At 37.9% G+C, this 27,998-nt stretch overlaps 1 protein-coding gene and 1 non-coding gene across 17 annotated transcripts in view; both read right to left on the reverse strand.

Annotated features, from left to right (window-relative positions):
- Window positions 1-27,998, reverse strand: part of MAP2 (microtubule associated protein 2) — a 284,810-nt gene that overhangs the window by 230,141 nt on the left and 26,671 nt on the right. The gene's annotated exons all lie outside the window — the stretch shown is intronic.
- LOC122699048 lies at window positions 24,924-25,030 on the reverse strand. The gene has a single exon (XR_006342534.1). It is a non-coding gene; the product is annotated as a U6 spliceosomal RNA (small nuclear RNA).

A 27,998-nucleotide genomic window follows, 5' to 3' on the forward strand; every position in this document is an offset into this window, starting at 1 on the left:
AAGTTCATCAGTTCAATCATACAAAAATCACTTGGGCTTCCTACTAGTAACTCAATTGTATTTTGATGTATAATTTGGAACAGATTGTAATGTTCAACAATTACACCTGCTGAGGCTGAGAGGTTATAATTAGACAGTCTTCTTTAAAGATTTAATTAACTAAAATTTTATTTGGCTGCATCTTTTCTTTTTTCCTTTTTTGGTGATGGAACACTGAGCACCAACATAGTGTTTTATACAGTGCAAAGTTATGCTGTTTTCCATCCATCTCAAGCTGGAAATCAGATATACTGCATTTAAATAACAGAATTCTCTGTGTTTTTCTATAATTTGTTGTCTCCAAACTCATATTACTCATTCGTACATCTATCATTCATTGGCTCAGAGAACTCTCTGAAATCAGCATTGTCTGAGATAGGAAATAGCACAGTAAATCTAACTACCATATTATTTGAGCATGAGCTTTTTAAGCTCTTTCTTGAGTGTCTACTCCTAGACAACTGACCAAATAATATCTTTATTGACACAGTTCCTATACATTAATCAAATCATAACGTGACTTATAAGTATACTGACCATTGATGGAGTAGCGTAAATGTCAATATAGTTGCTATAATGAACTTTTATATAAATTATCTATAGTATTAACAATATTATTTCAGTAGATTCCTATGAGAATTTCAATGAAAACCCACAGAATTCCTTCTTTTGTTAATTCTAACTAAATATAGATCCTTATAAAAATGAGAGAGGTGTAAAACTACTTCAAGGAAAATAACTACCTGCTTTTGTAACTTGAAAATAAATAAGTATGTACTAGAACATCAGAGATTAATATTCATCTTATTCATTATCCAGAATACTCTATTAATTGCTTCTCAATAAAGAACAATGTTTAAGTGAAGACAAGTCAATAAAACTGTGTGACTGGGTAAATACTAGATGCCTCTTTACAAAGTTTCCTCAAACCTTAGAAAAGACTTTTCAACTTACTGAATTTCATCTCCAGTTACAGTGAAGATATCCAGCAAAACATAGGCAACTCCTTCAAATTTAAGAAAAATATCCAAGACATTAATTTAAAAGTGTATACTTGGATGATTAAATTTGGAGAAGAAATGGGAAACATACCAGCAAAGTAAAATGTAGGACCTTATAATGATTTGAAGATAGCAGTTGTAAGTTACCAACTTGAAGACACCAACAGAAAGTTGGTGTTTTAATAATGTATGACACACACCAGCAGAAACTCAATTATTTACATGTACCTGCCTGACATACATTTGAAAAGTGGGCTATGCAACAGGAGAGTCAAAGTAGCCGTGATGATCTGGGTGTCCACGAAGCAGTACGAAATCCTGTTCCTATTTCAGGATCTCCTCCAAAGAAGTTTTATAAGCTGTATTTCAAATATACAGAAACATTTTGAAGACTTAGCAGTACTAAATATTTGCCTTTAGTTAGCTAAATACATTAATACTTACTGAGTATTCTATGCTAGGCACTCTTCTAAATACTTCAAATATACTAATTCACATGGACCTTTTAATAAACTTAAGAGGTAGAAAATACTGTGTTAACCCATGTTTTAAAAATTAAGGTATTAGGCATTAAAGGTCACATATAAGAGCCATGATCAGGATTTGAATATGAGCTGCTTGATATCAGAAGTTGGGTTCCTAATTATTGTAACTGGTGTCCTTCCCTTATAGGTAATTATAGCAATAATGACATATTTATCATGATCTTTTGTTTGTTTTTCCTTTTTTTCTCCCCACTTATCTAAACCAGGCTTTACAAAACTTTAGCCTGAGAGGTACTCTCTTAGAGCAACAGAATTAATCTAGCAACATTTTTAATGTCAGAACTGTCAGAGTGAATGGAGAGAAGGAAAAATGAGAGGCAGGGGAAGAGATGGAGAGACAGAGACAGAGACAAACTTAAACAGCCATTTAAAATCCACTTTGCTTTGGTTAAAGAATTACCTAATGCCCTTATTTCCCCCAGTAAGCGTAATTATAAAGTGTTTAAAGCATAGTAAGTCTCACATGTATGTAGCTAAACCAACAAAAGGAAAAAATAAACCGTTGTTTTATTTTTATTCTGTTCTTATTTTAATTAATTTTTTTTTAAAGATAGAGCCATACTTAGATATTACAGTTTGGTTTCTTCACGTTTAGCAGTTAAAGTTACCCTTTTATTTTTTTACATGTCTCTTTATTTTAAAATGGTTTAAGCCTCACAAGAGGTTACAAAATTGGCCCTGGGTTATTATGTATCTTTCACTCAGCATCCCCCAGTCCCTTCCTTCATTTTTTTTTTTTGCAAGAGAGAAAGTGAATGGATCTCTTTCTTTGTTTCCAAATCCACCAACTGAAAAGCAGAGACAATAATACAAGTGCAGGAGGCACGCCCCTGGCCTGCACCGTGGCTGCACCGCAGACAGTGGAAGAAGCTGAGCAAACGCAGTGAAACCTTGGCCTTGAATGTGAAACCTGCTGGCAACCCGCCCTTGCACAGGATGGTCTTCGTCACGGGTGCCAACAAGACTTGGCCTCATTTAAAAAGAAAAATAGCTCATTCAGTCTTTGCGGTGAAGTTCGTGAATGCTTAACTGATTTCAATTAAGACAGGAAAAGGGATTTGCCTTAATACACAGAGAATAAAAAAAAAATCTTTGTTTTTATTTTTTTCCTCCCAAGAGCTCACTTTTCTCGAATGTAAGAAGACGTTTCGTTTGGCTTATAAGAAAGATGAATTGTAAAACAGAAAAGTTAAAAGGCTTTCTATCAAGACAGATTACATTCGAGAGCAATATTTAGGTGATGGGTTAAGAGAACAGCTGGCACAATTAAGGTCTGGATGTGCAGCCTGTGGCTGAAAAGAGACCAAAGAGCATTTAATCATATGGACGTTGTGCATTTTTCAAGAAATAAAACCTCCAATGTTGCTTTTCCCAGACGAAGGTTAGTGAAAAAACTCTGAGACTGTTTTTATTACATCGGGCTCTCTGCCCAGTTTTAATCACCATTAGGGAAATGGGGCTTTGACCAGAATAGTACGTTTCACTTTCAAGATAGCTAGTGGTAAGCAGTAATGTATTTCCTAAATGACGGCCTGAATTATAAGTATAGCATAATGAGAAAAAAAAAAAACAATTGTGGGGAAGACCGCTGCAGGTTTGGCTATTTTACCTCCTTCTGTGGATGAAGCTCTTGCTTCAGCATCTGTTTCCTAAGATGCTTCATTCCAAAGTAAGGGAGACAATTTCATGCTGAGGTCAATGGATCTTATTTCTAACTTACTGCTATCTCTTTTAGATAGATATGCCTCTTATTTCCAAAATTAGTATCCACAATCATATCATTAAAGGAGGTCGCAGCTTAAAATTCACAACAATTTTTAAAAGATGTTTTTAAAGGTTTGTTTCTTCTAAAGGATCTTTCCCCTATCTTGAAAGATAAAGAATGTGTTTCTTAAGACAAGAAGTTCTCACTATAAGAAAATACGTTCCATCTAAAAGTATAAAATTATTTTACTATGGAAAATGTTTTTTAGTCTGAGAGAAAGAGAAAGCTTTGTTTACTAAATACGCAACATGTACTACCTGACTTCATATTAGTTCTAGCTTACCATGTTCCTAGAGACTTTTCACAGAAGGCTCTAGAGTACAAGACTCACCTTATTCATATCTCTTGTAATTAAGAGTATATGTGTATACATACACACACACACACACACACATATATCTTTCAACACAGTTGAGTTGATCGTATAGTATTAAGGTAAAAATTTGTTAAAAAGCAGAAAAATGCAGAGACACAAAGATTGATTCTCACCTTAGAACTGATAGAAGCTAACCACTATAGTTCACAAAAACTTTTTATGAATATGCATAAAACCAGAAAGGTGGCTATTCCCATTTGAACATGATGGTGGTGGTTCAGTCACCAAGTCGTGTCTGACTCTTGCGACCTCATGGACTGCAGTCTGCCAGGCTCCTCTGTACATGGGAATTCTCCAGGCAAGAATACTAGAGTGGGTTGCCATTTCCTTCTCCCATTTGAACACAGCAATATTGATTTGACCTCTAAGTTGAATGTCACTCATGACATAATTTCTGGTTTTAAGTTTTGTAAGGCTCTCCCTAATAAATATATTCTTAGTTAAAAATATATCTATTAAACATTTACCACTAAATTTTTTTGCCTTAATGTTCATAAAAGATTGTGCACTCAGGACAATTGCATAGGGGTGGGAATGAAAGGGCACACTTGGCTTTTCAGTTGATTTGAATATAGTGGTTTAAATAAAAAGAATAAGAATAAAATTCCATCCATAATTTATGGTTTTTATCATAAATAAAAGACAAAATCTTACAAATAGGTATTTTTAAGAACTGATTAGAAGATGGTTTTACATTCACTGTTTGATTTATCTATGATATGTGTATGTGTATAAATGCATAAAAGGATGTTATCTCCTTTACAAAAACTTCACGCCATAAGCAAATTGCTTCAGTATAATAGATTGCATTTAAGGATATACAACCATAAATCAACTTTTCAGCCTGTTGTATCAAGATAAGGAATAGAGCTAAAACTCACTCCTCTCCCTACACATAAAGAATTACTAGAGAAAACACTTTAAACTCAAGGAAGGCTAACAAAGTGAAAAGTCTTCACTTGCAAAAGTCTCTCTTTTAAATTATATTTGAAATCGTCCTGGTTGTGAGGGAAAGGATAAAACATGGCTAAATTATACTCAGAAGTGCTGTTGTCTGAATTAAGAAAGTGATATGTGCTTTCTCTATATTCATTTTTAGGGTTAAAGTTACACATATTTATATGTGTAAGCCTGAAGTAACAATATCCATGCAGTAAAATATTACTTAATTCTATTTATCAGAAAAATCACCTATTTCAAACTGCAAGCAGCACCCCTCTGTCCTATTAATTTGTGACTTAGTTAACTTGTTATTTATATGCAAATTTAATTTTTGAATTACTATACATTTGTGTAATAACAAGTATAATTTGTAATATATATATAACATACACAATTTGGAATATCTTTGAAAAAATACACACAAAACAGTTCCCTCACCCTTCCTCATAACAATACTGATTTCCAATTGCAGGAATATTGAATATACTGGGAAACCATCTGTCAGATACCAATACTGAGAATCCTTTTCCTATAGATTATGTATTGTCCGTGGGCTAATGGAATAGCCAATCACTAATCATTTTAAAAGCTATATAATTGCCTTTCTATTATCATATAAATTATGTGAAGAACTCATAATTTTCATTCTGGCTAAGAAAAAACATTCAGCTGATAAAACGTATGCACTGAAGTCAGTGTCTTCAGGCACTTACCACATTTGGCTCCACTGAATTGCAACGACTTCCTAAAACTGAGATCAAAGTGAAGCACGTCTGCAAATATCAAACCACAAATCAGCTGTAACCAAAATTGCTTTGGTTCACCTCCTGGCGGAATGCCCATATCTCAAGCTCTTCTTGGGTTAACCACTGTAGGGAGCATTTAAGGTAATGAATACTCATTTCTAAATTTGACCCTGGATTGGTTCATTGTCAGAAAACACCACAAATCAGGATGGCAAAATGTGCATAAAGCATGGAGGGGTAGACCATCAACTGGTGAAACCAAAGAAAACAGAAACAGTAATGCAAGGACTGCCTAGGGTAAATAAATACAGTAATCTGGAAATATTAGTATTTTCCCCCAGAAATCTTAAGAGGAAATATGCAATACTATATTTTAACAATATATTCTATGAAATTCTAGGGCATAAAGATGTGTTCAGTCATTGTTTGCCAAGGTATTTTAAGAGAGTACTTTATAATTTTATGATTTATAAATTTTAGTTTTATTTTCCAATAGGTTCTAATTTATTACTAGTTGTTTCACATCTAAGTTCTGTAGTAACTAGTCTCAAACACACTTCAGAGGGCTCTATTAAGAATTTCTGTAACCTTTTATTTAATAGGCCAAAACTATCTGATAAGTAGCAAACTATATGTATATATCTCCATTGTATCTCATCGGCTCAGGAGATGCAGGTTCAATCCCTAGGTTGGGAAGATTCCTTGGATGAAGAAAATGGCAACGTACTCCAGTATTCTTGCCTGGGAAATCCTATGGACAGAGGAGCCTGGTGGGTTACAGCCCATGGGATCATAAAAGTCAGACACAACTTAGTAACTAAACAATAACAATAACAATTGTATCTCATATCTGTTGCTATTGCCAAGCACAAATTTTAAAATTAAAATTCAACATTTCAGAATGATAACTCATAAAGTTATACAGATCGCCTGATAAAAAATTTTTAATTGATGCCAAACCCTCAAACATATATATATTACTAGAGCGCCTTCTACTCCTAGGCCCTGCTCTAGCCTCTTCACCCTAAAGTCCCTAGCTCTGTAACAAATTGATTTTCATCAACTAAATAGTCTCCATAAAAATACTCAGAAAAATGAAGGGGAAAATCATTTTTACTTGTTGATAAATCTTCTAAATATCGCTGAGTAGAAAGCTATGGATCAGTTTTTTATCATTTATTTTCTCAGCAAAGAATAATTATTGTGCCCTACCACAGCCTGCCAACTACTGTGTAAAACATGTGGAATTCACAGCTGAACAAAACACAGCTTCAGCAATGATATTAGGTGGTGGAGACACCACTGTGCTGGGTGGAAAGTCCAATAATGGCTGAGGCAGGGACAATGCTCTGTGACTTTGAGAAGGGTCTGACCCAAGGCAGGCCAGAGAGCAGTATCCTGGCCCTGGAACTCAGATCACAATCCCAGCCATCAAAGCTCTCAGGCCAATACACGGAGAATCAGAAGAGCAGAAAAACCACAAATACATACCCAAACCACGTGAAATCCCTCATACCGACTTGACAATGACCAATCCACAAGTTTTGTTTTGTTTTTCTATAAAACAAGACCAGCCTAGAAGATCTCTAAACTTCCTACAAATTCAATACTTCAATTCTATCAAATACTGTGTGTGTGCGTTCTCAGTCATTCAGTCATGGCCAACTCGTGGCGATCCCATGGACTGTTGCCTGCTAGACTACTCTGTCCATGGGATTTCCCCGGCAAGAATACTGGAATGGGTTGCCATTTCCTCCTCCGGGGGATCTTCTTGCCCCAGGGATCGAACCTGTATCTCCTGCATTGGCAGGCAGATTTCTTTACCACTGAGCCACTTGAGAAGCCCATATCAAATAGTGTGCAGTAACTATTTTATACAAGTTCAGAGTTGTCCATTCTTAGACGCACAACAATGACAAAGCAGCTTCAGCAAGGGCAATAATGTTCTTTTGAATAGCCGGAACCTTCATTTCTGTTATACAATCCTGTGCTTTTATCAACCCTCCCTCAAACCTGATTCAGGGGGCAGTCATTAGTAATTAGCGTTTAACACTTCTTTCACTACAGACATTTCAAGGTTGATGCCTCTGTCAGTAAGTTGATGGATTTTGCTTTCAATCTTTTGGAAATGAAAAGTGTGGACTGAAAGCTTTCACTTTTCCTGACAGTCACTTAGCCCTGAGCTTTAGGAGGGTCACTATACAAGTCCAACAAAACTCAGGGCTGATTCCTCCCATTAGAACTCTGGCTAAAAGGAAGCAGAAAGCCTGACTGTACTTTTCAGCTTGCTGCTATATACCTGCAATAATTCTAAGGGGTCCATTTTCTCCTTAATAAACCTGGTTGCTGATGTAAATCCCTGGCTAACAGCCCAGACACACATTTGCTCTGAGGGCATCACTAGTAACATCCCAGAGGGGCTCCAAATGAAAATTAAAAATCAATAGCTCCATAATACGCATTTGCCTGCTTTTCATAACATACCTAGTATATTAACCCTAATGGAAAAATCTTTACAATGAAGAGGAGAAAGGGAGTAAACAGCAGCTCAGCTGACTCTGAAATTCTTTTAACTGTAAAATTCGACTTATTCCTCTTCACTGTAGCTGTGAAAATGAAACAGTTCATTTGCATGAGTTTCTGTTAGGACTTTCCAAAATCAGAAAATGCAAGAGACCAGGTTTATGTGTTCTCAAGGTTATCATTAAAATGCTTCCTTATTTGGAATTCTTAAAAAGTAAAAACCCCTTATTCTCAAAGAATGGACAACATTTTCAAGGTAATAATAACATATATCCAATGGAGGAAAGTGGGCTTCCTTCAAGAAGACTTTTCTGTTCCCTCTTTATTTTGCGATTAAATGGGGGTGGGGGGTCGGGCAGGAGAATGATACCAATTATTGAAATATTTGGATACAATGCTCCCACTGCTTTAAAAAACTTTTAGTAAGTAATCGTATGATACTAACTTCCTTTACTAAATTTACCTACAATTGTAGATCAATTGGTCATCAAGCAATTACTAGCCCTCCCCTTCTATAGCAGCTCCTACTTTTATTTATTCTCTATAGCTACTAATTATTCAACTATTATCAATTAATATTATGCAAATTAATATGTATAAAAGATAAGAATATGCTAACATATGTCAGACTATGCTAGGTACTGGGGATATCATGCTGGTAAAGAATGCACCTGCAGTGCAAGAGACACAAGGGATGTGGGCTTGATCCCTAGGTCAGGACAAATGAGAAGCCAGAAGACAAATGGAAAGCCACTAAAGACATTTATTCAGGACATGGAAACTGATAGATTCATGTTTTTACAAAATTACATCTACTCTAGTATGGTGGACATGGAGGAGGGCAGGTAGAGTGGTTGCAGGGAAATCAGTTAGTAAAAGGTTATTAAAGCAGAGCTTTGTGTTCATTAGATAGAATAAAAGGAGAAAGATCCCATGCAAGTGGTTTTGACCCTCAGAAAGGTGTTCCCTTTCAGTATTCACTTTCAGAATCCAGGTGTCTTAGTCTGGGGAAAAGATGAATCAGAGAGGTAGTGTGGTCACATTCGATCCCCCCAGTTAACCTTGACGTTGAAAGCTTAATGTGAGTGGAACCAAGATGCAGACAGACAGTCAAGGGTGTTGATGGGGGTGACGATGAAAAGGTACTGGTAAGAAAGTTGGGACCTCTTTCTGATTAGGTTTTGCTATTACCCACTGTGGTTCAGTGGCATCATCTGTTTTTAAAACACAGGAAGGGGAAAGGGAATTATTGAAAAAAAAAATTTTTTATGATTTTTTTTTTCTGAATAGGCAGAAGTCTGAGTGAAGAAAAAAAGTATGTGTAATTACAGTACATCACAAGCTCAAACAGCTAAAGACACATTAATAATATGCCCAGCTGGATAAATATACATAAGCACTTTGCCATATGTAAAATCTATTTCTTTTGCTTTTAAAACAGTGCCAAGGGGCATTGCTCATCTACATGACGAGTTGTTTCCAATGCTCATCTCCTCGTGCACAGCATCTGCCTCACCCAAAGCATTGTTTGGATTTTCACTTCTTTCAATTACAAGTGTTTAAATTCAAACATGCTATACTAATTTTGAACACTGAAGATTCGCTATATTAAAAAAATATGGAATGACTAAGTTCTGAAAGCAAACATATGTGTTTGATGCAGCAAACCATCATAAAACTGGTAGGTGGGCTCTTGAGAATGCAGACCCACAGTAGAAGGGAAACTCATCGTTCTTGAGCACTTGTTATTGAGTCAAGCACTCTTACATTCACTATTTCACTTAATAGTCACCACTTGTGAAAAGCATTCACTTTTCCATTTTGCAGATGAAGAAACAGAAGTGCATTGAGTTAGCTAGTAAGCTGGAATTCAAGTCTTCCTGTGTGCAGCTGAAAGCCAACTTACTTTTCACAATACGAGACTGTGAGCATGAGCTACACTGGCTTAGGCAATTCTCTCTGAGCAGGAATCAAGGTGCTGAAGTTTGTGTGTGTGTGTGTGTGTGTGTGTGTGTGTGTGTGTAAGAGGAGGAGAGGAGACAGAGAAAGAAAGAGATGGAGAGACATATTGGTTGACAGTGTGAACGGAAGAAGTAGCATATCACTGCTTCTTCTCTTCCTAAGAAGACAGAGAAGAAATGAAGCTAGGCCTATTAGTCACCACTGGAAAAAATATACTGTGTGTACACTTACTGGTAAAATAACTAGTGTGAAGCTGCGATAAAGCACAAGAGGGGCTGAGCTCAGTGCTCTGGGATGACCTAGAGGGGTGGGATGGAGGGTGGGCAGAGAGGTCCACAAGGCAGAGGCTATATGTGTACATATAGTTGATTCACTTCATTGTATAGCAGAAACTAACACAGCCTTGTAAAGCAACTAGACTCCAGCAAAAAACAAATTTTAAAAATAAAATATAAAATTTTGTGCCATGTTAGAACCGTTTGAGAGAACTAAGGATATGTATCCTAAGGAAGAGGACTCAGAGAAGGGGCATGGTGTCTACGCTATCATCCTGGTACAACCATCCTATGGAAGACTGTGAGACGTATTGTGGATAGTTTAAGAGAAGAGCTTGCACAAATGAGTGAAAACTATAAGAACACGAGCTGGGGCCTGATTCTCACAAGCTCTTTCTAGCAATGAGGAAAATGTGGAGAACTGACTTAAGAGATAGAAAGTTCCCTAATACTGGAGGAATTCAAGTAAAGACTGAATGAGCTCAGATCATAGAAGAATTCATGCACAAGTAATTGAACAAGATAATATGCAAGATCTCCGCTAAAACTCTGATTCTTATTAATCAGATTCCATGATCTGGTTCAGTCTGGGGCTCACAGCACGGTCCTGACAGTATCATCTTGGATGTTATCCCAGAATCTTCAGAAGCAACATATCCTGGAAGTTCAGGGCAACAGAGAAATGTTCCCACATGGCAGCCCCAGGCACCAGAGGACTCAGACTGGCTCCGAGTCCCATCCACGTTGCTTCACTGCCCTGTGCCTCTGCTTCCGGTTTCCTCACCTACCAAGTAAGGGTAATATGTACTCACATCAAAGACATCCACTTGGGATAATTGGATGCAATCCGTAAAACCCTTTGGCAAGGATACCACATCATTATCTGTCGGAATAGTTTGCGCAAAGACACAAGAACCATAAAACCTGTGAGGTTAAGAGCGGAAGGGATAAACTCCCAATCAATTGAAACAAAGGCTTTGCATGCTTAAAAAACATTATACTAAAAGTCAACCCCTTTTTCAGTTTTCTTAAGTACTCAATGACCTTGCTTGGAGATACAAGACACCAATCTATGAGCAATTCTATTAAGAATGGACTATTCAGCACCAAGGATCAAGTACTGAACGAACCCCATTATGTGCAAAAACAAACATGACCAAACAGAGGGGGCTGGGAGGAAGTGGAAAGTTCTGAGTTTGAAGTACCAGTGGGACATTCAAGCGAAACATCAACTGGAGGCTAGAAATGTTAGTACAGGACCCAGAAGAGAGATGAGATAGAGATAGAGACAGATGAGAGAAAGAGTACGGTAGAGACTCCATTTCATTGTTCACAAAGGCAGGCACCAATAGCTGATAGAATCTGATTTTATTCTCAAATTTAACTCTATGAACACTTCAGACAAAACTGTAATAGTATTCTCTGGACTAAAAACTATTTCTTCAGAAGTGTGATGGGACATCTATATAAGGCAGCTTGTTCAAAGTTTCTGATTCTTTTGACTCCTTGTCCAGTTGTTTCAACTGGGACAGACATGAGAAAACATAGGACTTTATCACTGAATAGACTTGGTGTCACCATCACCCTATTCTTGGAAAATAAATCATAGCCTATTAATCTACCTTTTTTTTTCCCCCTAAATTCCACCTCTGGATACCATTAGAACAGAAAAGGTAAAACTCTCAAGAACTGATATGTGTCTTAAACCTAAGGGCATTTACCAACTAAACTATCATTTAGACTGATGTGGAAGCCATAAATTATAGTGCTGGCAATACTATATAAGGAAATGAAATATAACTTAAATGCCAAGTATTTACATCCTAGAGTGGGAAAAGTATTATTGTTCTTTGCAATAATGTATTAGAATGGAAAGAATTTTAAAATCCAAGTTTCCTTTTCAACATGTGCTCACTTTATAGCCATGCAATTAACATACTTTGAATAAGAGAGACTGGAAATTCATTTTTTAATTTTTATAAAATGCCAAATTTTGTGTGCCCCTCTCTTATTGATAGAGACTGTAACAATTGTTATATGAATGCATTTTGCCTTTAAAATGGGAAGAAAATATTTATAGCGAATGATATATTAGTCACCCCAATGATAGATTACTCATCCACATTTTTTATTCTATTTTGAATGTGGCTTGAAGATTAAGTTTATTTTTCTTTCACTTCTATTTTTTTAAAGAAAAAAGTATTTCTGGAATTACATAACTCACATTTATTTTCTAAAGAAATAAATGTCTAAGTCAACCTTTCTAGACCTTAGTCCTAACTATAAAGTCATGTTATACAAGAAAGTATTAGCTGCTCAGTTGTCACCGACTCTCTGATCCCATGAATTGTAACCCACCAGGCGGCTCTGTCCACGGGATTTTCCAGGCAAGAATACTAGAGTGGGTAGCCATTCCTTTCACCAGGGAACGTTCCCAACCCAGGGATCGAACCCAGGGCTTCCTGCATTACAGGCAGATTCTATACCAGCTGAGCTACCAGAAAAGAACATAGAAGGAAAGGCACTGAATTAAATCTTCTCTAAGCCCCCTTTCCAGCTCTATGATTATATTAAACCATGACCTTTGGAAACATCTAAAGTGCCCAACAGCAAAAAAATGGTTAGAGCCCACTCATGACAAAATGCATGTAGCAATTTATGACATGAGATGAACAGGCTGGCATATAGGATAGTGTACAATTATTCACACACAATTATCATGATCTGTGTGTTTTAGTATACAAACACACACATATAGGCACAGCCATACACATTAATTTAAAATAGAATACTTTTTAAAGAAAACATTACAAAATTATTTCAGTTGTTAGGGGAATAATACAGGCAATTTTATTTTATATCTTTGTATTTTTAAAATTTTTATTAGTTGTGCATAACAACTTTGTGTAATTAGCAAGCCTGTTTTTAAAAATCTACATTTTTTAATCTTTACTATAAGCTGGGTTTTTCTAATCTGGGCATTTTTATCATTAAAATATGAGTGATAAACACAGGATAAGTAACTGACTGTAGGCTAGTCAATTGAATGCTGAATTAGAATAAATCAATCACTACTGAAATTAACCAACAGTATAAAATTTAATGTCTGCAGAGTTATACCTCTGTTTACCAGTTCATTCTTTTAGGAAAACAGAAATAAAGTTTCCTTCAAGCTTTCTCAAACTCTCCCCAAACAACAAATATTGCCTGATAATATTACAAAAAAGAGTCTGTCCACAATCATTTTTCTTCCTTAAACAGCATAATTTAAATAAACCTAAGTTATTTCATGGAAATTACTGTAAGTAATCACATGGAGGGACTTTTACCACATTAATTCAAGGGTGGGGAATAAATGGTTATGAATATGTAATGAAATCTATGTTATTTTCATTTGAAGTACCTATGTCATTTAATCCTTAGAAATCAGAAATTAAAGGCACATTAATAAGAAAAACACTAATCCTATCTTGGTACTGAAATGCAATGATTAATCTTAGTAGGCCATTTCACTCATTCATGAAATTTAAAATGGCAAGGAGTATACTCTCAAATTCCAGACTTGCTACTGTAGACAGATCTGTTCACAATAAAAAATAGTATAGTCCATCTGCCCTAGTCACTCATTAAACATTCCCCACCACTGTGATTTGAGCACCTGGAACATTCATCATGCTGAGAGTTACGTGTTCCAGAATGAGGGAGATGTTTTTCCGCCTGAAACCTTGTAAAGCACCCTAAATCTGGGGACCAGGAGATAGTTCAGAAATAAGTGATCCCTACCTTAACAATTTTATTTACTTCACTAAATCTGCATTCTCTTATTTGACTTAGGCAAAGAGTATTTTACAATTTTTCAAAGCTTCAGTAAAGAGGACTCTACAGAGATAAGGAAAGAAAAGGAACTAGAAAACTATCATGGATTATCTCAATAATATTTTTCAGTAACAGTTTAAAAAATGGTGTTACAATAGGTGACCCATGGGATAACTGGAGACTAAATCTACACCTGGTTTTTCCTATAGTTTCTTTGATTTATAGGCTTCCCAGGTGGCTCAGTAGTAAAGAACCTGCCTGCCACACGAGAGACGCAGGTTCGACCTCTGAGTCAGGAAGATCCCTTGGAAACAGCAAGATCCCTTGGAAAAGAAATGGCAACCCACTCCAGTATTCTTGCCTGGGAAATCCCAAGGACAGAGAAGCCTGTCGAGCTATAGTCCATGGGGTCGCAAAAGAGTTGGACACGACTTAGCAACTAAACAACAAAGTCTGATAACCCCGGTTTTCTCTCTGATCCTGTGCAACTGAGTTTGTCTTTCTGGATTCCAGTTTCCTGATATCTGAAATATTAGCATTGGTCTTTTGGTGCATACATTTTTATGATTGTTTTAGTTTAAATGTGTCATTATTATACCTCATTGATCTATATTATGTATGTTATAATGATGTTTACTAATTAACTAGCATGTCTTGATTTTAATTTTTAAAAATCCAAAAGAAAAGAGTAAATTAATAGTTTATTTTCTCCTCGGAGAGAAATCAGAAAAAGAAAAATGTTTTCCAGTATCTACTGGCTGGGGGAAGTCAGACCTTACTTGGAAGTGGATCATAAACACTAAAGGGATGCATTGCTTAATGTACACTTTTTGTGAGACAATAAAAGTTAAGAAATAGTAGGAAGTTGGGTTTTATTAGTTTCTATAAAATAAAACAAGTTAGACATACCATGACTTATCAGAACAAATTTTAAAAGGCCATATTACTAAGTGAAGAATAAGTTTGAGTTGATGAGAATCAACTTATAGAAAGACTGCATAATGACTCAGTGTAAAAAGTTTTCTTCATCTTTTTTCCATCTCTTCTATCTCCCTTTTTTTTTCATCACTTATCAGATAATCAGTATGAGACAGATACTGAGAAGGCAAGATAAAAGACACAGCCTTGTCTTCAAGTTGCTCATGAGCATGTGTGTGGGTGTGTGTGCGCTCACATACATGTTTCATTGTCCTGGGGTTGACAGATGAGCAGGCAAGTAAACAGATAATTACACACACATTCCTCATTTAAAGGGCTGCTCCTGAAAGTCACCTGGTAAGATGATCTTCAACTGAAGATTTTAAAACTAAGTGTAGAGAAAAAGTGCTATAGAAAATTTAAGTATTATCTTAAAAATATATTTGTGTTTACTAAAATGAGGAACTTTCTGAGTTAATACAGTAGCCACTAGCCATATGGAGTCCTGAAAAAATGCAACTGAGGAACTAAATTTTAAATTTCCTTTAAATTTAATTAATTGAAATTTAAGTAGCCACTTGAGGTTAATTTTGGAAGCATAGACTTCTGAACAACAGCTTTACTTTTACTTTGAATTATTATGAATGATTTTCTTGTAATAGTAATACACCTCTTTATTATTAGGTTTTCTGGAATATTATAGTAAGTTTTTTGCTTTTTACTTTCTAGTAAAACTAGTTTATATCTTTAAATTTTTAACTTTATAATGACCCACTTAAATGATTCTACTTCCCACAACCAAAGAAATCTCTTTTCAGTTATTTAGAAGGTGAAAAAAGAGAGTAAACAGAGAGAAAAGAAAATCATTCCTTCCCAGTTTATCCAGATCACAGTTACTAACAAATTTTTTTCTTCTTGAAATCAAAGGCACCTGAGTCACTCAATTTATGGCACCACAGTGATTTTTTGGAGCAAACCAATGTCTCCATTATGAAACAGCATCACACCCCAAAGCTTTTAATTTGTCAAATTACCCATGTTGCTTTTCCATCAGTAGGTATAACCTGATACTTACTGATTGTCACTGAGGACAAAATTAGTCATATATTAGTAATATTCATACATTATGGTGGCTGATTTCTCTCATCTATTCTATGCAGAAAGAAATGGTTTCAGAACTTACTGAGAGAAAAAAAAAAAGAACTTACTGAGGAAACTATGCACATCCATGTGTGGATGTACACACACACACGCACACACAACAATGAAATGCCACACTTGTTCAGTCGCTAAGCTGTGTTCAATCTTTTGTGACCCTAGGAACTACAGCCCACCAGATTCCTCTGTCCATGGGATTTACCAGGCAAGAATACTGGGGTGGGTTGCCATGACCCTCTCCAGGGGATCTTCCTGACCCAGAGATTGAACCCTGGTCTCCTGCATTGACAGCTGGATTCTTGACCACTGAGTCACAAATGGAGAAGCCCATTTTGGTTGGTATTCATCTCTGTCTCCCTGTTTCCTTTCCTTCTTATTTCTACCCTTTTTTTTTTCTTTTAAAGTTTGAATCAACAGAGGGTATAGTTTGAATACATCCTATCATCTAATAGAGGTATAACTCTACAGTCTTTGAATTGTGTGGGGGAAATAATTTCCTTCCAGATCCCCTGTGTTGCTTTCTCTGGATAATGTACATTCTTCCGTGACTCCAAACAGTGAGATGAAGAGTGCTAACAACTGGATTCTCACTGGGGAACCTCCTGTTCTGGGAGTCAAGCCAAGCCCTTTATAATGATTCTACTTTATTAAATGGGATTCTTGGCATCTTAACAACAAGGACTTCTGTCAGAGAGAAAAATTTTACCTGTTTGCTTGCATTATTATCCTGATGCTTAGGACACATTAATAATCAACAGTGGTTACACAGTGTGACCTTCATTAATTTAACAAAAAGGCACATTTGCCAGTCACAGCAAAATCAAGGACAAACATGCCATGAAGATGACTTCTTTTGCAGGTGCAACTCATTTAAATGGTTGCAGTGGATAGTGGCAATATTGTGGCACGTGGTTCTGAACTCACTTTGGACCATCCTAACTCAAGAAAGAAAGGCGAAGATGGCAAGGAAACTCAGGTCTCTATATGTTTAGGACATATCCTGGCCTAACCCTCCCCCTGTCCCCATCCCTCACTCCCAGAACACTTCTCAGGTATCCTGCAGTTTTCAAAGAACCTTCATATGCTTTACTGAATTTGGTCTTCTCAATGATCCTACGAAGTTTACGAAGTAGATAGTTTCCTTCTTTTTAATGGATAAGAAATTGATGTTTGGAGAGAAGTTGAATGCTAGGTCACAGAACTCATAAGTAGGAAAACTGGAGTTGAAAGCTTCCTATTTTGGCCATGAATTGAGCACTATTTCCATTACACTCTAAGTAGCCCATACATTGGAGAAGGAAAGGTATTCTTGCCTAGAGAATCCTGTGGATGGAGGAGCCTGGTGGGCTGCTGTCCATAGGGTCGCACAGAGTTGGACATGACTGAAGCGACTTTGCATGCATGCATGCACTGGAGAAGGACATGGCAACCCACTCCAGTATTCTTGCCTGGAGAATCCCAGGGACAGAGGAGCCTGGTGGGCTGCCGTCTATGGGGTCACTCAGAGTCAGACACGACTGAAGCGACTACCAGCACACAACTACCAGTAGCAGTAGCAGCAGCCGCCCACATGTTCAAAAAAATATAAACTGAAAGAATTACTGGAGGCCACAATAGTTTGTTGCATTATGACATTCTTGCTTCCAAAACTGCGTGATGACATAGGATTCTCTTGTGCACATATGCAGTAATTTCCTACTAACTGGCTCACTGCTCTCTAGTTGAGATAATTTGGCTAACAGGTATCTTTCCAAAATGGGTAATTTAAGGTTTTACAAGACGCAGAATATAGAATAGATATGGCAATACCCACATAAATGTTGTCCTGGGCAGCTGTCATAAACAAATCATTCATGGTCTTCAAGATTCATTCTCTTTAAGGACTCAGTGTCCTCATCCGTGAAATCAAGAAAATAATAACTACCACTTTAAAAGAGACTGAATGATTAAATAATGCATGCAGAGTACACTTCTACACAACAGAGCGCTAAATAAACACTCTGATTCAGATGGTCACCTATTGGTGGGGTAGGGTTCTTATTAAAATGGCCCATCTGCTTTCTTTGATCCACGTGTGGATGTATATGCATGTATGCATGTGTTGGGATGGGAAAACTAACAATAATTTTATTCTCCTAAAAGTTCTGCAATGTGACCATTTTTCTATTCCAAAGATTAACTTCCTTTAGTAAAATAAAGTCCTCCCCAGGCTTGTCATTCTTTAATTCAGTGAGCAGGGAACCAATTATCCCAGCCTAAGGATGTAATTCCTAAACTACACTGGAAGATGTTATAAACCATTTCAACTCCCTCTGTCAAAGTGGGAAGATGCTCCATTTGGCCCCTCAAATGTGCCTCACAACATGAAAGAGGCCATTTACGTACTCCATTTAAGGATGACTCAGAGGCAGGAGAGGGACAAAATGTTCAGGAGATTAGGTGACAGTCACTTCGTTTTATTGCTGCTTTAGATTAAAGATGCTCAGGTTTGAGAATAAAACAGGGGTAAACTAACGTAACAAAATCACTGTGAGAATGAAGTAGAATGTGGATACAGTGCTTAGTAGTATGCCTGGTACTTAGGACACCCAAGTAATTGCTCACAACCCTGCTATGGCAGTGGTGGTAGTTGTAGGTGTAATAATAGTAGCAGTAGCAGAAAAGTGGTCGCACTCACAAGGACGGTGTCAGCTAAGTTCAGAGCCAGGTGAATGATTGACAGGTAAGAATGGGAATCCAGTTATTCTCCATGAACCGTCATGACCATTCCCCAAGCCCAGGATTTCTACGCTGATTTTCTAAACATTACTGGAAGTTTTCTTTAAAATATTTATATGACAGGGTCATTCAGCTCTAAATATATTAAAAAGAAATCTGAAGCAGCAATTTTTATTAATCTCTACATGTTACAGAAGTATTTAACACTGATAATTTTTACATTGTCAGAAAATCTTCATAAAGATGCGTCTATATTTCAAGCATTTGAGGATCATTATGAGAAATGGTAAATATGAAACAAGAGTAAACAAAATTTGCACTTTGCTTTGGCTATCGTGAATACAGACCTGCATTCACATAACTATAAACAGAGTTGAGCAATTCCAAAGATAAGATAACTTGCTAATCCATTATATTTTAACATAGCTTTAAAATTGTGATAGTTGATAAGGTCTAGATACCATATAGTCCACCTACCATATAGATACTACATTCTATAATTGCAGAATAATTTAACAAAAGGAAAAATATTACTAAGTAACCTATTTTAAATATTTTAAGCAAATGGACATCTGAAATCACCGCAACATGAAAAAGAACAGACATGATTTGATTTTAGAGAAGAAAGCTGATTCCTGTTGTTAGGATTATGGAATAAAATTTTCACATTGCTACTAACTACCTGTGTGATTCTGGACAAAGTACTTAACATCTCCTTCACCGTCGTTTCCTCATCCAGTATCTACTTAATGAGGTTATTGTAAGGAGTAAGTGATTATACACACTGGAAAGAGCACACGGCACATGCTTAAACCTCATACAGTATGTAAAGATTAGCTCTTATCACATACTTACATATTACATGTTACTGCTGCATGCTCTGTCATGTCCGATTCTTTGCAATCCTGTGGACGGTAGCCTGCCAGACTCCTCTGTTCAAGGGATTGTCCAGGCAAGAATACTGGAGTGGGTTACCATTCTCTTCTCCAGGGGATCTTTCCGACTCAGAGATTGAACCCACGTCTCCTGCATTGCCGGAGAAGGCAGTGGCACCCCACTCCAGTACTCTTGCCTGGAAAATCCCAGGGACGGAGGAGGCTGGTAGGCTGCAGTCCATGGGGTCGCTAAGAGTCGGACACGACTGAGCGACTTCACTTTTACTTTTCACTTTCATGCACTGGAGAAGGAAATGGCAACCCACTCCAGTGTTCTTGCCTGGAGAATCCCAGGGACGGGGGAGCCTGGTGGGCTGCCGTCTATGGGGTCGCACAGAGTCGGACACGACTGAAGCGACTTAGCAGCAGCAGCAGCAGCTCCTGCATTGCCAGGCGGATTCTTTACCACTGAGCCATCAGCGAAGCCATTACATGCTACTACACATTACTGTGTTTTATTATAATATAAAATATTATAATTTAATGTTATTAAATGTATAAGATATTTAGCACTCAATGAATACACTGATGATTTTCTAACACATTAGTTTAGATGAATAAACTCCTGCCACAGATCATGAACAATATAAAATTCTTTTTCTCTGATTTTAGGATTGAGATTTTTCACTCACTATTGACTGAACTAATAGGATTAAAATCTGCTATTTTTTAAAAAATCTCCAGTGGAAGGGTGACTCTATCTAGTACCGTCTGTGTATGCTACTAATGCCCACAATGAAACAGTTACTCACATGAGAAACACTGTTTTTCCTGACATGACACTGCATATGAATAAATGGAGAACAGGGAGCCCCTGGTTGGAAAAATAATTTATTCTATAAAAATAATTCTAAATAAGAAATTTGGTTACTAAGAGAATGTATGGAATCTTTCTCTGCAAGACTTTCAGTGTAAGATGGGCACAAATATGTTTGGGATGACTTAGGCTTTACTCTTTTGGAAAACGAACATAATCAGTAACAGCCATAGGTATTTATATATAATCCTAACCTTCTTCAGCCATCTTAAATTGTTATGTTACATTGCTGTTTATCAAAGCTATACATTTCAATTTTAGAATATTTTTATAGTGAATGTTCAGACTCATATTCTATTTCTTAAGGGAAAAAAATATCTTTTGACATATGAAATCTAACTAATTTAGAACTGAATGTGCCAAAAGTGCCAAACTAGAACTATCATTGCCAGTTTGTCATTAATTTCTTAAACAAAAGCATAAATACAAGATAGATAATGGCTGATTATGCATCATTAAAGCAGAGAATATCCGGGGGTTCAGATAGTTTACAAAAGAAATAACAACATCTCTACAATTATACTGTCATTCTGAGATGTAATAACAGAGCACAAAACACAAAAGACCATAAGGCACATTTTCACTCTGTCTAATATGTGTTTTTATATAAGCTCAGAATTCATTTTGGGGCTATTCTATCTTCAAAATATAGATGAGGAGGAGAAAACATGGATAAAGAAAATAACTGTAGGACTGGAACATAAGAATCATGAAGGAAAAAAAATCAAGGTTATGGCTAAATATTCTCAATTTCTTTTATAGTCAAAATGAAAATGGAGAGATGTGATTATTATTTATATATGTGAACGATCAACAATGTTTGTAGAGAGGATGGTGACCAACTACATGCACCCCCTTCGATTATCACACAAAATAATGCTGTAAGACTTCAGCAAAGGAGTTTAGGTAAGATGTTAAAAACATACCTTTCTACCTCCCTCCATGTTTCACCTTACATTGAGAACTGTTGACTGGTACTAAGGTGTGTCTACAGCCTAGAAACTGGAGGGATGGAGGCGCATTATGACAGATGGGACTGTGTATTGTAGGACCAAAAGTACTGCTATCAAAAATGTAAAAATTTGGATCAATCCTTTAATGCTTTTATTCTATTGCAACTGACAGTTTCATTCTGAAGATATACTTTGTCAGAAGACATGTTATTATCAAAGGCAGGAAGAATATAGGATGCCTAGGGACACGCCCCAGGATATCATAAAAGGGTACTAAAATACCACACGTTTTTTTTTTTTTTTTTCCTTAGGTGTGTGAGAAAATATAAAATGTATAAGGAGATCTTTAGATTAAAGGAACTCATCTATGCTCAAAAAGGGAGAGGACAGTTTTGGATAGAAAGCCTTTCTAGGAGAAGGACCTACCAGGAGATTAGATGAAAGCAGGTTTTATCTCCTTGAAGAAGCTGGGGAAACTAAATAGCTCCTAGAAATAGGTCTTTCTTATTTGCATATAGGTCAACCCTCCCCCTTCTCAGTCAGCTTCGAGAGATCACAGGTCTATCTCTAGAGGAGAAAACTACCTAGACTCTCAACCTCATAGGCTTTCCTACTCTTAACCTCAAAGACATGATCAGGTTTACTCTGAAAGCTAGACTTGAAAAAAGACCTTTTTGGATTTCAAGATGTTCTTCTGGGCCCTTAATTATTACTACATCAACTTGGTGTTGCCTAAAATTTCATTTACAATCAATACAGTTTTTCTATATAAAATTAGAGAGAGAAAGTTGAAACGATAAATGTAAGGCTGAGGTATGCTTCTTTAAAGTTCATCAATTCTAAAATACTATCGTGGTCAAGTAACTAGGGTAACTTCTAATATCAGGCTCTTCTGAATGAGTAGAGAGAGAATCAGATTACAAAGGAAAACGCTGGCAGTGAAAGATAAAGTCCCTACTGAACCCCCCCCCCACCCCCCGCCAAAGTAGTTTAGAATTGCAGAAGATTCTAAAAAGAAAAAAAAAAAAAAAAAAGAGATGCTGCAAACAGAGCTATTCTTAGCCTCCTGCAGCTGTGCCTGCATACACCCAGCAGCAGATCTTCTTCAGATCTGTATTAAACACTCCAAACTTGTTTAGCATGGGTATCTGTCGTGGTCCAATCAGAAAAGTGGGATTTTGATGAGGGGATTCTTTAGAGGTGTTAACAAAACCAACAAGGGATGTTGCTGACTAGGAACTAGAAAAGTACAAAGCTATTTTCATCCCTGGGACATAGGAGCAAAGAGAAAGAACAGTATAACCAGACTACATAAAAGCTATAGCAAGGGATAGGGGCCTGCCCTATCCACCAGGGAGACACAGGCATTCTCAGCAGCAGAGGGAAGAGGGGAAGAGTGGATAAATACCTGACCTTTTTCTTCTCCCATCCATTCTTGCTTCCCTTATGCTGAACCCAAAAGAAGCCAGACAGCATGTTAAAAAGCAAAGCTATCACTTTGCCAACAAAGGTCCATGTAGTCAAAGCTATGGTTTTTCCGGTAGTCATGTAAGAATGTGAGAGTTGGACCATAAAGAAGGCTAAGCACTGAAGAATTAATGCTCTTGAATTGTGGTGCTGGAGAAGACTCTTGAGAGTCCCTACGATGGCAAGGAGATGAAACCATCAATCCTAAAGGAAATCAACCTTGAATATTCATTGGAAGGACTGAGGCTGAAGCTGAAGCTCCAATACTTTGGTCACCTGATGCAAAGAGCTGACTCACTGGAAAAGACCCTGATACTGGGAAAGACCGAAGGCCGAAGGAGAAGAGGGCAGTGGAGGATGAGATGATTACATGGCATCACTGATTCAATGTATGTGAATTTAAGCAAACTCCAGGAGATGGAGGAAGACAGAGGGGCTGACATGCTGCAGTTCATGGGGTTGCAAAGAGTCGGACGAAACTTAGTGACTAAAGAAGAGCAAGAAGTCAGAGAAAACATGAGCCTGGATGAAGCAGGTCCTGAGGGCTATACTCACTCCCCACCTTGACCCTCTCCCCGACTGCAACCAGGCAGGCAGAGTCAGGAGATGAGGAATAAATGATGAATCTTTTATAAAAAAAAAAAACTCCTTTCCTCCCTAACATGGCCCAACTTCATTTTAAAGAGTCCTCAGAATCAAAGGGTATAAACAGCAGATTTGGTGAGTGAATATTAATAACTCGGTTGTTCAGATTCATATTATGTGGATTTGGATTACATCTCTTGGTTCACCAGTCCAAAGGATATTGTCTTACATTATCAGCCAGGGGAAATAAAAGGTAAAATTTGAACTTGCTAATAGCTTTGGAAAAAAAGAAAACTTTCATAAGAGAACTTAGAAATTCTGATAATTACATCTGACTACTTTAAGTGGTAGTTTAGTCACAAAGTCATGTCCAACTCTTACAACCCCATGACTGAAGCCTGCCAGGCTCCTCTTTTCCACTGAATTTTCCAGGCAAGAATACTGGAGTGGATTGCCATTTCCTTCTCCAGTATAGCAACCCACTCCAATATAGTACTACATAGATTGCAAGACAGTTCAAATAATTTTTTCATACTATATAACGTACTGCCCATTTTAAGGTAATTAAGGTAATTCCTATTAGATTCTGATTCTTTAGATTATTGTAATGAATCAAAAATTATCAAGAAATAAGGAATCCCAATTAGCTACAGTCCTTAATCAAATAGTTTTTGAACATTATTTACAGGTGCTTTCAGATGATACATAGGACACTGAAATGTAAGATAAGACCATCATGTCCTTTACAGACATTCTGATGGGTAGGTAAATAAATATACTTAAGCAAAGGCAAAGAGTAAAAAGTTTTAGATATTCAAGTACTAAGTGACACAGCAAAAATACATGGGCTCTATTGCAGTATAGAAAGTAAAAGTTCAGTTCAGTACAGTTCAGTTGCTCAGTTGTGTCTGACTCTTTGTGACCCCATGAATTGCAGCACACCAGGCCTCCCTGTCCATCACCAACTCCCAGAGTTTACCCAAACTCATGTCCATCGAGTTGGTGATGCCATCCAGCCATCTCATCCTCTGTCATCCCATTCTATCCCTGCCCCCAATCTTTCCCAGCATCAGGGTCTTTTCCAATGAGTCAACTCTTCGCATGAGGTGGCCAAGTATTGGAGTTTCAGCTTCAGCATCAGTCCTTCCAATGCACACCCAGGACTGATCTCCTTTAGGATGGACTGGTTGGATCTCCTTGCAGTCCAAGGGACTCTCAAGAATCTTCTCCACCACCACAGTTCAAAAGCATCAATTCTTCGGCGCTCAGCTTTCTTCACAGTCCAACTCTCACATCCATATATGACCACTGGAAACACCATAGCCTTGACTAGATGAACCTTTGTTGGCAAAGTAATGTCTCTGCTTTTTTTTTTTTTTTTTTAAAATATGGAACGCTTCACGAACCTGCGTGTCATCCTTGCGCAGGGGCCATGCTAATCTTCTCTGTATCGTTCCAATTTTAGTATATGTGCTGCCGAAGCGAGCACTGTCTCTGCTTTTTAATATGCTGTCTAGGTTGGTCATAACTTTCCTTCCAAGGAGTAAGCGTCTTTTAATTTCATGGCTGCAATCACCATCTGCAGTGATTTTGGAGCCCAAGAAAATAAAGTCTGTCACCATTTCCACTGTTTCCCCATCTATTTGCCCTGAAGTGATGGGACCAGATGCCATGATCTTAGTTTTCTGAATGCTGAGCTTTAAGCCAACTTTTTCACTCTCCTTTTTCACTTTCATCAAAAGGCTCTTTAGTTTCTCTTCACTTTCTGCCGTAAGGGTGGTGTCATCTGCATATCTGAGGTTATTGATATTTCTCCCGGCAATCTTGATTCCAGCTTGTGCTTCTTCCAGCCAAGTGTTTCTCATGATATACACTGCATATAAGTTAAATAAGCAGGGTGACAATATACAGCCTTGACGTACTCCTTTCCAGATTTGGAACCAGTCTGTTTTTCCATGTCCAGTTCTAACTGTTGCTTCCTGACCTGCATATAGGTTTCTCAAGAGGCAGGTGAGGTGGTCTGGTATTCCCATCTCCTTCAGAGTTTTCCACAGTTTATTGTGATCCACACAGTCAAAGGCTTTGGCATAGTCAATAAAGCAGAAATAGATGTTTTTCTGGAACTCTCTTGCTTTTTTGATGATCCAGCTGATGTTGGCAATTTGATCTCTGGTTCCTCTGCCTTTTCTAAAACCAGCTTGAACAACTGGAAGTTCACTGTTCACGTATTGCTGAGGCCTGGCTTGGAGAATTTTGAGCATTACTTTACTAGTGTGTGAGATGAGTGCAATTGTTAGAAACTCCATTTATATTTTTTTCTAAGAGGAAAAAATGAATTGTTATAAATATTTAGGTTGCCATTTCCTCCCCACAGTAGTAGATATAATGGTCCTCTGAGTTAAATTCACCCATTCCAGTCCATTTTTGTTTGCTGATTCCTAAAATGTCAATGGTCACTCTTGCCATCTCCTGTATGACCACCTCCAATTTGCCTTGATTCATGGACCTAACGTTACAGCTTCCAATGCAAAATGGCTCTTCATGGCATCGGACTTTACTTCTAGCACCAGTCACATCCACAACTGAGTGTTGTTTTTGCTTTGACTCCATCTCTTCATTCTTTTCAGAGTTATTTCTCCACTGATCTCCAGTAGCATAATGGGCACCTACTGACCTGGGGAGTTCATCTTTCAGTGCCCTACCTTTTTGCCTTTTCATACTGTTCATGGGGTTTTTGTGGCAAGAATACTGAAGTGGCTTGCCATTCCCTTCTCCAGTGGACCACGTTTTGTCAGAACTCTCCACCATGACCCATTCATCTTGGGTTGCCCTACATGGCATGGCTCATAGTTTCATTGAGTTAGACAAGGCTGCAGTCCATGTGATCAGATTGGTTAGTTTTCTGTAATTGTGGTTCTCATTCTGTCTGCCCTGTGATGGAGAAGGATAAAAGGCTTATGGAATCTTCCTGATGGGAGAGACTGACTGTGGGGGAAACTGGGTCTTGTTCTGATGGGCAGGGACATGCTCAGTAAATCTTTAATCCAGTTTTCTGTTGGTGGGCGGGGCTGTGTTCCCTCCCTGTCGTTTGACCTGAGGCCAAACTATAGTGGAGGTAAGGAAGATAACGGAGATCTCCTTCAAAAGGTCCATGCGGGCACTGCTGCACTCACTGCCCCCAACCCTGCAGCCGGCCACTGCCAACCCACGCCTCTGCAGACCCACGCCTCCACCGGAGACTCCTGGACTCTCACGGGCAAGTCTGGGTCAGTCTCTTTGGGGTCACTGCTCCTCTCTCCTGGGTCCTGGTGTGCACAAGCTTTTGTTTGTGCCCTCCAAGAGTCTGTTTCCCCAGTCCTGTGTAAGTTTTTGTGGCTCTATGATGGGTTAATGGCAACCTCCCCCAAGAGGATTTATGCCATACCCAAGTATACTGCACCCAGAGCCCCTGACCCTGCAGCAGCCCACTGCTGACCTGTACCTCCACAGGAGACACTCAAACACAGCTCTGGCTCAGTCTCTGTGGGTTCTCTGGGTCCTGGTGCGCACAAGGTTTCTTTGAGCCCTCCGAGCATCTCTGGCGGGTATGGGGTTTGATTCCAAATGTGATTGTGCTCCTCCTACCATCTTGCAAGGGCTTCTCCTTTGCCCTTGGATGTGGGTTATCTTTTTCTGGTGGGATCCAACAGTCTCCTATCAATTGTTGTGAGTTGTAATTTTGGAGTTCTTGCAGGAGAAGATGAGTGCATGTCCTTCTACTTCACCATATTCTATGACTAGAATGGGTGAATTTAACTCAGATGAACATTATATCTACTATTGTGGGCAAGAATCCCTTAGAAGAAATGGAGTAACCATCACAGTCAACAAAAGAGTCTGAAATGCAGTACTTGGATGCAATCTCAAAAATGACAGAATGATCTCTGTTTGTTTCTAAGGCAAAATATTCAGTATCACAGTAAGCCAAGGCTATGCCCAACCAGTAATGCTGAAGAAGCTGAAGTTGAATGGTTCTATGAAGACCTACAAGACCTTCTAGAACTAACACCCAAAAAAGATGTCCTTTTTATTATAGGGAACTAGAATGCAAAAGTACAAAGTCAAGAGATACACAGCATAACAGGCAAATTTGACTTTGGAGTACAAAATGAAGCAGGTCAATGGCTAAAAGAATTCTGCCAAGAGAATGCACTGGTCATAGCAAACACACTCTTCCAACAACACAACAGAAGACTCACATGTAGAAGACTCTACACACGGACATCACCAGATGGTCAATACCGAAACCAGATTGATTATATCCTTTGCAGCAAAAGATGGAGAAGCTCCATACAGTCAGCAAAAAAAGACTGGGAGCTGGCAGTGGCTGCCATGCTCAGATCATGGCATGAATTTGGCTCATTACTGCCAAATTCAGGCTTAAAAAGAAGAAAGTAGGGAAAACCATAGACCATTCA

The sequence above is a fragment of the Cervus elaphus genome, chromosome 8, assembly GCF_910594005.1.
Source record: "Cervus elaphus chromosome 8, mCerEla1.1, whole genome shotgun sequence".
Classification (NCBI taxonomy): Eukaryota; Metazoa; Chordata; class Mammalia; order Artiodactyla; family Cervidae; genus Cervus; species Cervus elaphus.